Source organism: Chionomys nivalis, chromosome 17 (genome assembly GCF_950005125.1).
Source record: "Chionomys nivalis chromosome 17, mChiNiv1.1, whole genome shotgun sequence".
Classification (NCBI taxonomy): domain Eukaryota; kingdom Metazoa; phylum Chordata; class Mammalia; order Rodentia; family Cricetidae; genus Chionomys; species Chionomys nivalis.
In genome coordinates this window covers 34,671,132-34,683,828 of record NC_080102.1, presented here as the reverse complement: position 1 = coordinate 34,683,828, position 12,697 = coordinate 34,671,132, and the positions used below count along the sequence as shown (strand labels likewise).

The window sequence follows — 12,697 nt, the reverse complement described above, 5'->3', positions numbered from 1 at the left end:
AGGTGGGCACAGTGTCTTGAATTTTCAGTGGAGCAGTGATGAGTGCTTAGACTACTGATGGAGGTAATTCTTTGGTGACATGTATTTCCAAATCAGAACATTGTAATAAAATCCTGAGTCTAGAGTACTCATGCTGGTATGAGATTGTCTAAGATCAAATTTTGTCTCCAGTTACTTATCTGAGAGTCTTATGGGCAAGTTACTTCTGGTTTTAGTTTTTCATTTGTAAATTGATGATAATTCCTGACTCACAGGTGATTGGGTTAAATGAGCTAATATAGGTGACCGGAGTGCTACAGCAAGAGCCATGTGTCATTTGTTGCTAGGGGCTGTGACACATGGCAAGCAGAACTGACAGGTGTACAGAGCTGAGTTTCTGTGTTCACTGAGTAAAATGTTGGAAGCTGGAGAGATGACTCAGTGGTTAAGAGCACCACCTCTTCTGGAGGTCCCAGGTTCAATTCCCAGCACCTGCATGGTAGCTCACAACTGTCTAACTCCAGTTCCGGTGGTCTGACACTCTTATACAGGCATATATCAAAACACCAATTCACACAAAATTAAAAGAGAGAGAGAGAAAGTGTTAATGTGACTAAGTACGTGGGGAGGGTTGGTGTTTTCAAAGCTGTATAGAATGTTGAAGGGTGCGTGTTGGGTCTTGTGATGTTTTTGGAGTGGATTCACACTGTCTTATGGAGCTGCATGAATGCATTTCAGCCTTGGCATTTGAAAGACAAATTTCTTAAACTTCTTCTGCAAATAACCTCTTTTTGCCCTAGAATTTTTGAATCTAAATAAAAAATTTAAGACATCATTAGGTTGAAGAGATGGGTCAGCAGTTAAGAGCGCTAGCTGTTCTTCTAGAAGACTAGGTTTCAATCCCTAGCACCTACATGGTGGCTCACAACCACCTGGAACTTCAGTCCTAGAGGATCTGATGCCCTTTTCTGGCCTCTGTGGGCACTGCATACATGTAGTTCATAGACATATATGCAGGCAAAATACCCATACATATGAAATAAAAATTAAAAAGGGGGGCAGCTGGAGAGGTGACTCAGCACTGACCGCTCTTTCAGAGGTCCCAGGTATTGGTTTTGTCACCCACTGAGATTAACCAGAGTTGAATTGTGTGAGCATGGGCTTGGAGCTACCCATTGGATCTGGTGGACTCAGCAGAGGGTATACAGCTGAAGATAGTGATTCACCCTTTCCCAGAATCTGTCAATAGCTAGTTGTTGATGGGGCCAGACCTTGGTAACTACAGTTGTTATGAGTGAATGATTGCATTGATTGTATCAAGTCTAGAGAATGGCACTTTGCAGCCCTTCCCTTGTCTTCTGGCTCATACATACTCCCACTTCCTCTTCCTCAGTGTTCCCTGAGTCTTAGAGGGAGGGGGTGGTATAAATGCCTTATTTAGTGTTGTTCATGTGCATCTTGGGCAGCCACGAGTCTGCATTCACCATCATTGATTGAAAGGAGCACCTTCTCTGTCTGATCTGCCTGTGCCCATGTACGGGTATAAGAACAGATACTTAGAAGGCAGTTTGCAGCTTATCAGTTTAGTTAAACATCTACCTCGTGTGGTTCCTTGCGTGGATCTGCAGCCTTCCCAGATAGGAACTGTTAGCTGGGCTTACTGTATCAGAGGGGTTGAGGGGGACATGTCTTGATTGGTAAGTTGATGTTTTGGTTCATACAATAATGTAATAATGCTCCCCTTCCCCCTACTTAGTTCCAGTTAACACCTTCTGATGGTTTGAATGCTAGGCATCAGGGAGGACATTTCCAGCTTGTTCAGTCTACTTTCTCTTTGTTTACTACTGAGGTGTATGGTGCTTTTGCTAATAACATCCTGTAGTTCTGGTGGCCCTAGAGTTTTTTTTTTTTATACAACTCTGGGATATATATATATATATATATATATATATACATACATATATACATATATATATATATGTATATATATATAAAATATGTACACAGTGAAAACATAAACTAGTAATAAATCACAAAGGCATTTATTTTACAGAGCGAGTTCCAGGACAGCCAGAGCTATATGGAGAAACCCTGTCTTGAAGAACCAAGAAAAAAAAGAGCCATTTTAGATCAAAATTTATTAGCGCCCTTTTTCTTTCCTCTCTGAAAAGAAAATTGCTAATGTTTTAAGAACTTTCTTGTTCTTTGCAATATGAGTACATCTCTCAGTCCAGCATGGTACTACATTTTAATTCCAACACTGGGGTGGCAGAGGTGGTCGGATCTCTGAGTTGAGTTCAAGGCCAGCCAGGTCTACATTGTTTGTGAGGTTGAAAGGTCACATATCTTTCATAAAGATCCATTTGGAAGGCTGGCTCAGTGGTTACGAGTGTTTCTTCTGCTCTTGCAGAGGACCTACGTTCAGTTTCCAGCACCCACGTACATGGCAGCTTACACCACCTGTAACTCCAGTTCCAAGGGCCAAGTGGGAGAGTGGATAATTTATTCTCATTCTCAAAATAGTATACAATTGAAAACTTATCTTATTTCTGGACTTTTCTGTTTAATATTTTTAGATTGTTTGACCGAATAACTGAAGTTTTGGAAGTTAAACTGTATATAAAGGGGACTGATATGCATGCATTGAGTAGATGTGCCAATCAGTGTTTGAGCATGCAGCATGAGATTCATGCCAGCACTGCAGAAAGAAAGTTTATTAAAATTATATAGGAATAATTATAGAACTTCAGATCTGTTAACCTGTATTTGTTATAGAAATGAGTGAAGTAGTGCATTGGAGCAGAGGTTTGCTGGTTCTGCCATGACAGTCAAGAAGTGGCACTTCTAGTGCCATACAGCTAGTTTAATTTTGTCTTAAATACAAAGTTTTGTGAACACACGGTATTTTCATTACTAAGCATATTTATGTAATGTCTGCTATTATTCATAGTTTTATGTATATTTATTATTAGCTATGTCACTTATTGTTGACTGGAAGTGTTTATATGAAGGAATTGGCAAATGCAGAGAGAGAAGAATTAAAAATGGAAAATAATGTTAGAAAATTGAACGTGCATGCAGGTGAGTCATTTAACAGTACAGTTATAAGAGGCCAAGTGGAGGCCAGGCAATGGGCTGAGAAGAAACCAGGTGACTCAGAACTAGTGCATAAGCCTCTGCGGTATCTACATTTTCACTGGTTGGTTTTCTTGTTGGCATTTTTATGGGCAGATGGACTTGGGAGAAGCCTTTTGTTCTCAAAGTCGAGCTGATGGTAGCTGGAGGGGCTCTATGACCTACAGGAGTGGGGTGCAGGTAGCTGGAGGGGCTCTGTGACCTACAGGAGAGAGCACAGGAGTGGGGTGCAGAGTTCTCAAGTGTTCTGCTGGAGCTGTAGTGAGCATTGAGAGGGAGAGAGAGAAGCAGTCCATTCTAGGCAGAAGCAGTGGCGTGTTTATGGACAGGGCTTGCAAGGCTAGGGTTGGGGCTGACAGTAGGGATTTTCCACAGTGTCATTGACATCTTGAAGACAGCCATCACCTGACCATCCTATGCCAGTGTTCACAAGCTAACTGAGTGGCTGTTCTTTCCCTCAGGGAGTATGCTCTGTAGTGGGGCTGGTATAGTAAAACTGTAGAAAGCTGCAGCTGGCCATGGAGTGCAGTAAGGTACTTGCTTAGCACTCCCTAGGCCTTGGTTTCCACCCCTGCCCTGCGTCAGGTGTTGCCTCCAGCGGGCTTCCCCCTTTTCTTCTTTCTCGCTGTCATCATCATAGAAGAAACTTGCCCTCAGTTTGGAATCACAGTTTTGCTCTGTGGAAACAGCTTGAACTTTGTGCTGTTTATTTAATTCATTCAAAGCCCTTGCTTCTTCTTTTTTTTGTTGTTTTTTTTTGTTGTTTGTTTGTTTGTTTTTCGAGACAGGGTTTCTCTGTAGCTTTGGTGCCTGTCCCGGAACTAGCTCTTGTAGACCAGGCTGGCCTCAAACTCCCAGAGATCCGCCTGCCTCTGCCTCCCGAGTGCTGGGATTAAAGGCGTGCACCACCACCGCCCGGCAAAGCCCTTGCTTCTATGCAAGTATAGGTTTTGCATTTCATAGCCTGGGATGCTGCTGCCAGCTCAAGCCTGAGAAACTTTGAGATGCTCCAGAGAGCTGAGTGCTTCATTGCCATAGTGCACCGAGTAGGTGCAGCTAGGCAAGTGATGGTTTCTGCATGTCCCGGGTATTATTGCATTGTGACAGTCTGCCCTTTCTGGAGAAAGCTGTTCCTTTGGTGCTGAATGTTCTATGCTTTGAATCCACTCAAAGACAAACTTTTCTGAAAAACAAAGCTTGAACTGAACCTGGTCAGAGCCTCTTGAGTTATGAGAGAGGGATTGAAGTCAACTTTTCCAGCTAAAAATAATTTTGCTCACATGTTACCAAAAATGGCTCACTAGAACTGCTTTTAAGACACTTGTCAAAGCTTTTAGGTCAAGAAAAAGTTTAGAACACATTTTAAGAAGGATTTGGCTCTAATTTGCTAAAACTTTTGCCAGGCTGCTTACCCCACAATTGCCTCATGAGACAAAAGCTAGTAAAAAGTGTTCTGCCTTGGATTCAGTAGGGGCCAAGTCACTCTTTTGGTTTGTTTGCTTGGTTTTTGAAATGGGGACTCATGTCGTCTAGGCTGGCCTAGATTTACTTTGTTTTGAGTGTCTCATGGATGTGAGGTTAGGGGAAGAGAGAATAGCAGGTGGTGAGTGCTTTTCCTGGACAGGAGGGAGACTGTAGAAGGAGCTGCTCTTGGTCTGAGAGCAGTGGTGGACCCTTATAACCCCATAAGGGTAAGGCAGAAGGATCACTGTGAGTACAAGGCCAGACTGTATATCAAGCCACTATCTCAGGAATGTAAGCACAGTGCTCATGTGGGCAGTACCTCACTGAATGGGAACGGTACAAGAAGGTGAGCATGCCCATGTGCATGGGTAGCATGTAAATTTGTGAGCTTTTCCATATGTTTTTTAAATTGTATTTCTGTGTGTATGGTGTTTTGCCTACATGTATGTCTGTGTACTGCTTGTGTGCCCGGTGTCTGTAGAGATCAGAAGAGGGTGTAGGCTCCCCTGGAACTGGAATTGCAGACAGTTGTGAGCCACTCTGTGGGTGTTGGGAATTGAACCCAGGTCCTCTGCTAGAGGATCCAGTGCTCTTAATCAGTGGAGCTTTCTTTTGTGACATGAAAGACAGGGCAGGGAGGTAATAAGGGGATGGGGACAGGAGAGTTGGGAACTTAAGGGAGAGGAGAATCTTCTAAAACATACTTTGTTTGCAGTGTCATAATTATCTTTCATCCTTTGTATGCTAATTAAAAATTTAGCTGCAGCAGTAACAACAACAACCACAAATGAAATAGGTTAAAGAATAGTTGCTCCTCTGTGTAGTAAAGATTTGTGAGAAACTCTCAGGCTTGAAGTCAGGTGGTCTGGATGGCTTCAAAAAATTTTTTTTCCAAGCTGGGTAATGGTGGTGCATGCCTTTAATCCCAGCATTTGGGTGGCAGAGACAGGTGGAGTTCGAGGCCAGCCTGCTCTACAGAGCGAGTTCCAGGACAGGTTCCAAAGCTACAGAGGAAAAGCAAAAAAAAAAAAAATTCCCCCAAATTTTTATTAGTGTATATGGATGATTTGTGTATGTATGAATGATACACGTGTGTAGACACACATGCCCTGGTGTACATTGTGTAGGTTAGGATAACTGTGAAATCAATTCTTCCCTTCCACTATTATGTGGGTTTAAGGGATCAAACTGAGGCAGGCAGGCTTGCATAGCAAGTTTCCTTACCTGTTGGGCTATCTTGCCAGCCCCGGGTTTCTTAAGTTTATCAAACAGACTTAAAAGTCCATGAATGTAGCCTAGTGCCATTACCCAGGACCAAACATTTATCTGCTGCTGAGGGTTTGGGTAGACTAACGGGGTTGGAGAAAAGAAGGACAGGTGATCTGAGACTGAGATCAGTACATTGCAGGTTTGGGTAGTGATGATTCCTGAGGGTCTGGTGGGTGACTGTGGGGTGACCCCTGGAGTGAGGATATATCTGTCAGCTTGAGTGTTGAACAAACAAGATTTTTGAAATCACTAGGCAAGTTGTATATAGAATGCTTCACAAGTTGAGGAAGTGGAGGAAGATGATGGAGGGCATTGTTGAACTTGGTAATTGTGGAGATGCTGGCATCTAGTGGTTAGAGGGCAGGGTGCGGCTTTACATCTTAAGAGGCCCTGTCACAGTCCCAGTCCCACAGGGAAGGGCCATTGAGTAGTTTGGAGGTTGAGACGCTGCACTAACCTATAGAACAGTGGTGATTATAGACAGTAATTTATGAAACTTGATTTTCTCTTCTATTCTGCTGTGTACTGGCTGTGGAGCTCCGGTCACTGCTAGTCACTGTGCTTGACAGGCACAGGGACAGTAGATTAACTAGACATTGCCGCTTTCTTGAAGTTTCTTTTTTACTGTCTCATTTTTTAAAAAAATTAATTTAAACATAAAAAAGGAGTATTGCTTTGTAGTTTAGGCTGGTCTTGGACTTGTGATCCTCCTGGCTCAGCCTCCTAAGTGCTGGGATTACAGGCATATACCACCACATCCAGTCTTTAAAGTTTGTTTATAATTTCAAATTAACACGTAAATTTGTTTTTACAAATATCCCTTCCACACACACACTCTGAGATACAAAACCATTGGTCACAGTGATCACCACCTCCAATTTCTGCTGGTCCCCTAGAGGTGCCCAGTGTTAGCAGTTTGCTTTGTGTAGCTGAATGCATGACTGTTGCCTTCTGTATTCTTTTTCTTTCCCATTCTTTTTTGTTTGTTTGTTTTCGTTTGGAATTTGAGGCGGGGTTTCTCTGTGGAACAGCCTTGGTGTCCTAGAACTCTCTTTTGTAGACCAGACTGGCCTTAAACTCACAGAGATCCACCTGCCTCTGCCTTCCGAGTGCTGGGATTAAAGGTGTGCGCCACCATTGCCTGTGATTCTTACCCATTCTTATATGCCCTGCTAAGAAGTTTAATGCTGAAAATCTCTCCCTAGGTTGTAATTTCTGAAGATCAGGACTAGGAACTAACCTTTTCTTTCTTTCTCCCTTTGTTTATAATGGAACACAGTTGTCACTCAGTAAACATTGGTTGTGTAGTAAATGAGATAAACTAATAGAGGAACTGTCAGTGGGGAGTGAAAGAATCTCAAGTCCCAGTAAAGGTCTTCAGGCCCCGTAGGCAGGAGGTGTGCTGCTGGGGTGAGTGGGGGGGTCCTGGTGGGCACAGCTGAAGACAGGACCCTTACTACAGAGATGCAAGAGACTGAGGAGTCTTTCTCTGTTTTCTTTCCTTTTTGAGACAGTTGACTAAGTAGCCCAGGCTGGCCTGGACTCTTGGTAATCCTGCTGTAGCTAGACTACAGGCATGAGCCATAGAGCCCAAGAAACATGGGAGTATTTTAAGGAAGAAAACACTTGGTTCATCTTTATTTAGTCATCACCTCAAGCTCCCTCCCTCCCTCCCTTCCTCCTTCCCTCCCTCCCTCCCTCCCTCCCTCCCTCCCTCCCTCCCTCCCTCCCTCCCTCCCTCCCTCCCTTTTTCTTTTCTTTTCTTTTTCTTTCTTTTTTTTTTTTTTTAACAGTGCTTAAAGAGGAATCATTTTTATTTAAGGACAAGAAATTCAGAGTCTGGTGCTTTGAGGTCATTCGAGGACCAACGCTCCATCAACTCCACAAGCCTTCATTCTTAGTTTGTGGCTCTGTCCTCGAAGATGGATACCTGGGTGGCTGTATGCTTCCAGTAGAGGATGATATGATGTGGGAGTCCTCTCTGTGTGCTGTGATTACCATAAATGAATAAGGCCATCCTTCTACAATGATAGGCGGTGCTGAGGTGATACACTTTCCCTCTAGGTCAGTGTATTTCACAAGTGCCAGCAGTGCCTTCTGCTTGTTCGTCACTAGCCACCCGTGCCGCAGTGACTTCTGCTTGTTCGTCACTAGCCAGCCGTGCCAGCAGTGAAAACTGAGAACTTTATTCATTTCACTCAAAGGCGTTCTTGCCTTCCAAAAACAAGTAAACAAAACACAGGATTTGGGTTCATAGGAAATACAAAGAGAAAGGATATTGGGGAGGCGACCAAAAGTCTGTCACAGAGTCAGTCAAAGAATCTGTGCAGGAGGGAGAAAGCAGGACAGCAGTCTGGTTCTTACAGAACAAACAGTAGAAAGACCCGGGAAGACCTCAACCAAACAGGAGAGTGAAGGATTCTGAAGGGTCAGAAGGTGCCTCAGAAGGAGTAAAGGGATGAACACCCCCCCATCTTTTCTTTTCTTTCGTTTTTTTTTTTTTTGTATCTTTGGAGCCTGTCCTGGAACTAGCTCTGTAGATCAGGCTGGTCTCGAACTCACAGAGATCCTCCTGCCTCTGCCTCCCAAATGCTGGGATCAAAGGTGTGCACCACCACTGCCTGGCTCTTCCTTTCTTCTAATTCTCTTTAGTTTCCTTTCTTTTTTTCTTCAAGGTTAGGCATAAGGCAAAGGTTATGAATAAGCATCATAAATGCATAAGTCAGAGCTTCAAAGTCTTTTTGCACATACATAGTGTTTATTTAAAGGCAGGTCTGTGAAGTCCTTGGGTGCGTGTTTCGGGGTTGTTCTTCTGATGATTTATTGTTTTCAGCTCTACAAATCTATTTAAATGTTAGTAGGCATTTTACCGTTTTTCTAGGGTCTATGGCTTTGACAAGTCTTCCTTTTAGATATTGTAAAATTAATAATGTTCTTATGTATGTTTGGTGTTTCACATGTGCCTTCATGAAAATTAACCTTTGTCTGGTGAGTGCCTATTCTCTGTGGGACTGTGAGCTTGAGTGTTAATAGCTTCCTGGTGTATCGAGTACCAAGTTACTGTCTAACTCACAGTATGGAAGGCAAATTCCTCGCAGGGATGTTTTAACCTTTTGATGTTGTAACATGATGTTGTCATTTACAAAGTTCACACTTCAGAACTGCTGTTGACTTACAAAAAAAGGACACAATTTCATGTTTTAGTAAGCTTATAGTTTGTGTTGGGCTGTGTTGTAGTTGTCTGTGCTTATAGGTCTTGGGTTGGATGGGCTTCAAGCATTGTTTATTTGTATCAGTTCTTTTTAAAAGGTCAGTTGTGGCATGCCTCAATGAGCACTGGCTGGTCTTCAGAGGACCTGGGTTGAGTTCCAAGCACCTATTTGGTGGCTCACAGTCATTTATAACTCCAATTCCAGGGGATCCAGTGTCTTTTTCTGACTTGTATGGGTACCAAGCTATTAACACACACACATGAAGTAAATAAGCAAAAAAAAAAAAAAAAAAATCCAGCTGCTTTAAAGAAGGTCAGTCGTCTGTGCTTTGCCCTTAGATTCTAATTATGACTATCTTGTTGTTATGTTGGCTGAAAACTGGAAAACCTGCAGGAAAAATTCTGTTATTATGTGCATACTTGAGTTCAATACTCTGACCCTTCAGCCCATCATAATTTCTTTTTATTTATTTTTATTGAGCTCTGCATTTTTCTCTGCTCCCCTCCCTGCCTCACCTGTCATCTTCCACCCTCTCCCAAGGTCCCATGCTCCCAATTTACTCAGGAGATCTTGTCTTTTCTACTTGCCATGTAGATTAGATCTATGTAAGTCTCTCTTAGGGTCATCATTGTTGTCTAGGTTCTCTGGGATTGTGGTTTGTAGCCTGGTTTTCTTTGCTTTATGTTTAAAAACCACCTGTGAGTGAGTACATATGATAATTGTCTTTCTGGGTCTGGGTTACCTCACTCAAAATGATATTTTCTAGCTCCATCCATTTACCTGCAAATTTCAAGATGTAGTTATATTTTTCTGCTGTGTAGTACTCCATTGTGTAAATGTACCACATTTTCCTTATCCATTCTTTGGTCGAAGGGCATTTAGGTTCTTTCCAGGATCTGGCTGTGACAAACAAAGCTGCTATGAACATAATTGAGCACATGTCCTTGTGGCACGGTTGAGCATCCTTTGGATAGATACCCAAAAGTGTTATTGCTGGGTTTTGAGAAAGGGTGTTTCCTAATTTTCTGAGAAATCGCCACACTGATATCCAAAGGGGTTGTACCAGCTTGCACTCCCACCAGCAATGCAGGAGTGTTCCCTTTACCCCACAACCTCTCCGGCATAGGTTGTCATCAGTGTTTTTGATCTTGGCCATTCTTACAGGTGTAAGATGGAATCTCTGACTATTGAGCTATAATACTTAATACTTATATAACTTAATGATTAAGATTTCCTATCAGAATATTAAACAACTGTGCATTAAAGAAGGACAACAACCTCAAAATGTAAACAATGTATAAATATCTTGATCAGAGATAGAAATATATAATGTATAGGTGTACAAATATTGTAAACAAATAGCATATTCAATATAACAAATATAATTTGAACTTGTCTCAATATACAAAAATCTACACCAATGTAAATTGTCCATAAATAATAGCTCACAAGTATTCATTCTATTACTCATTGTTACTATTACTATTAGTGTCAAAAGTTCACACACTAAATTACCTATTATCCTATTCAATTTTCCATATATATATTTTTTGAGATATCTGGGCTTACATAATTTCCACCCCAAACCCCAACCCTATACGAGTAATAAATCAACCCCTAAATGGTGTTTCTAACAATGAGTACAAACTTTGTTGGGAGAGGGGGCGTCATCTTCTAGAATTGCTTCCAGCTGTCATGGGGGCGATGTTCTTTCTATGAGATCCATTTCCACAGCTGGTACTCAGTTGGTAGAGCATGAAACTCTTAATCTCAGGGTCATGGGTTTGAGTCCCATCCTGGGCGCCAGATGATGGCAGAACAAACAAAATAATCCCACGCTAGTTCAGAACTACGTATAATAAGGGGTTATTTATTTAGGGGAGATTCACAGATCACTGTCCTAGATCACGGTCGTCTGCACAAACGAGGAACAAGAACAGAGTTTAGCAAAGCCAGCGAACACACTTTACAGCTGAAAATATCGTATAAGAGACCACGCCCAGGTGGGCTGGTATCTTCAAGGCTATTGTCTGAAGGAGCTCCCACAGCAGTCCTACCCTGGAAACAGCCTCTTGGTCTGCTTGCAGGACCTCCTTGACTGTCTTTTTTTTTTTTTTTTTTTTTTTTTCCTTGACTGTCTTTGTTACTGCAAAATGTTTTGCAGAATCATGTCAGAGTAAGTAACATTTGTGGAAGAAATAAAATTCTATAGAGAAAAAAAAGTGGGAAGAAGGAGCATGTAGAGTATTTGTTATTTTGTGTCTTGTTTAGGGATAGTATTACTGATAGCAGGTGGAGGGATGAAAGGGGCTTTTCCTGGATCTTTTCTTTTCTCTCTCTCTCTCTCTCTCTCTCTTTTTTTTTTTTTTTTTTTTTTTGGAGATAAGCCTGCCTGGCCTGGAAATGGCTATGTAGTTCACACAGGTCTTGAACTTACAGACAGACATCTGCCTGAGATAAAATGTGTGCCACCACACCTGGCTCCATTGGCTTTTAGTAATCTCTACATCTCTTCTGAAGGCAGCTTTTCTTCCATTCTCATGATGGTTTGGCTCCGGTTTGGGCTGCTTCAATCATGTGACTGTCTGTAGTGGCTGAAAAATGCCAGACTGACCACCCACCAAGAAGTGTGTGGATCAAATTCATTTGAGTCATAAGCCAAAGTTGTTTTTTGTTTTTGTTTTTTTTTTTTTTTTTTTTTTTTTCCGAGATAGGGTTTCTCTGTAACTTTGGAGCCTGTCCTGGGACTAGCTCTTGCAGACCAGCTGGCCTCAAACCCACAGAGATTCATCTGTCTCTGCCTCCCAAGTGCTGGGATTAAAGGTGTGCACCACCACCGTCCAGCAAGCCAGAGATTTTAAAGAATTGCCATCTGGGTGTAGAGAGAGCCAGTGGAAGAGATTGTTCCTTAGTTTTCAAGGTCTCATAAACTGGTGCCCACCAAGTCACTGTTAGTGGGCATGATGCCAGAAAAGGTCTGTGTTCTTTCCTGTCAGTCACCGAGAAGTTCCTGTTTAGAATTGGTACCTTCTTTCTGGAGCACTGCTGTTCATTCTGATAGTGTATCAGGACCTGTGTGTAGCCACTTTTCCTTCTGGAATTGATGTGTGGCCAGTTTTGGGGCGCAGTGGGAAGTGGACTAATAGTACTGAGGCTGGTTGTCTTGGACTTCTCTAAAAAAACACTTCTGAGTCTTCTTTCTTAATCAACAGTGCTTGAAGATCTTTGTCACATGAGGTCCAAGAGAAGAACCCCACTTCCCTAGAGCTAGTTCTCTGGTTTCAGCAGCCTTGTATTTCTCGGTGTCTTTTTTCCCTGTCCTTTTTCGTGTGTGAGAAGTTTATGCATTCCCATTTGTGGGTGTAGGTAAGTCTGTTCCACAGTGGTCAGTGGACAGCCTTGCATTGCATATCAGTCTCCACCTTCCACCTTGTTTGAGATAGAGCTTCCTTGGTGATGCTTTACCACTGCTAAAGCCAGCCTTGCAGGTCCACAAGCTTCTGGGGGTCCTCCTGTCTCTTGCCTCCCATCTTGCCAATGGGAGTGCTATGTTTAGAGACTTGTGCTACTACCGCCTGCCTGGTGTGCGTTCTAGGGACTTGGATTCAGGTCCCTTACACTCATGCAGCAAGTAATTT

General features: G+C 42.5%; 1 protein-coding gene across 23 annotated transcripts in view; it reads left to right on the top strand.

The window, feature by feature from the left end:
• Positions 1–12,697, top strand: part of Rbfox2 (RNA binding fox-1 homolog 2) — a 253,680-nt gene that overhangs the window by 17,737 nt on the left and 223,246 nt on the right. Inside the window, exon 1 of one of the 23 annotated variants that reach the window (XM_057791488.1) lies at positions 4,883–4,924. The exons of the other annotated variants lie outside the window; for them this stretch is intronic. The gene's annotated coding sequence lies outside the window, so the exon portion shown is untranslated. Of the gene's footprint in view, positions 1–4,882; positions 4,925–12,697 lie in introns of those variants that run through there. 23 annotated transcript variants of the gene reach the window in all.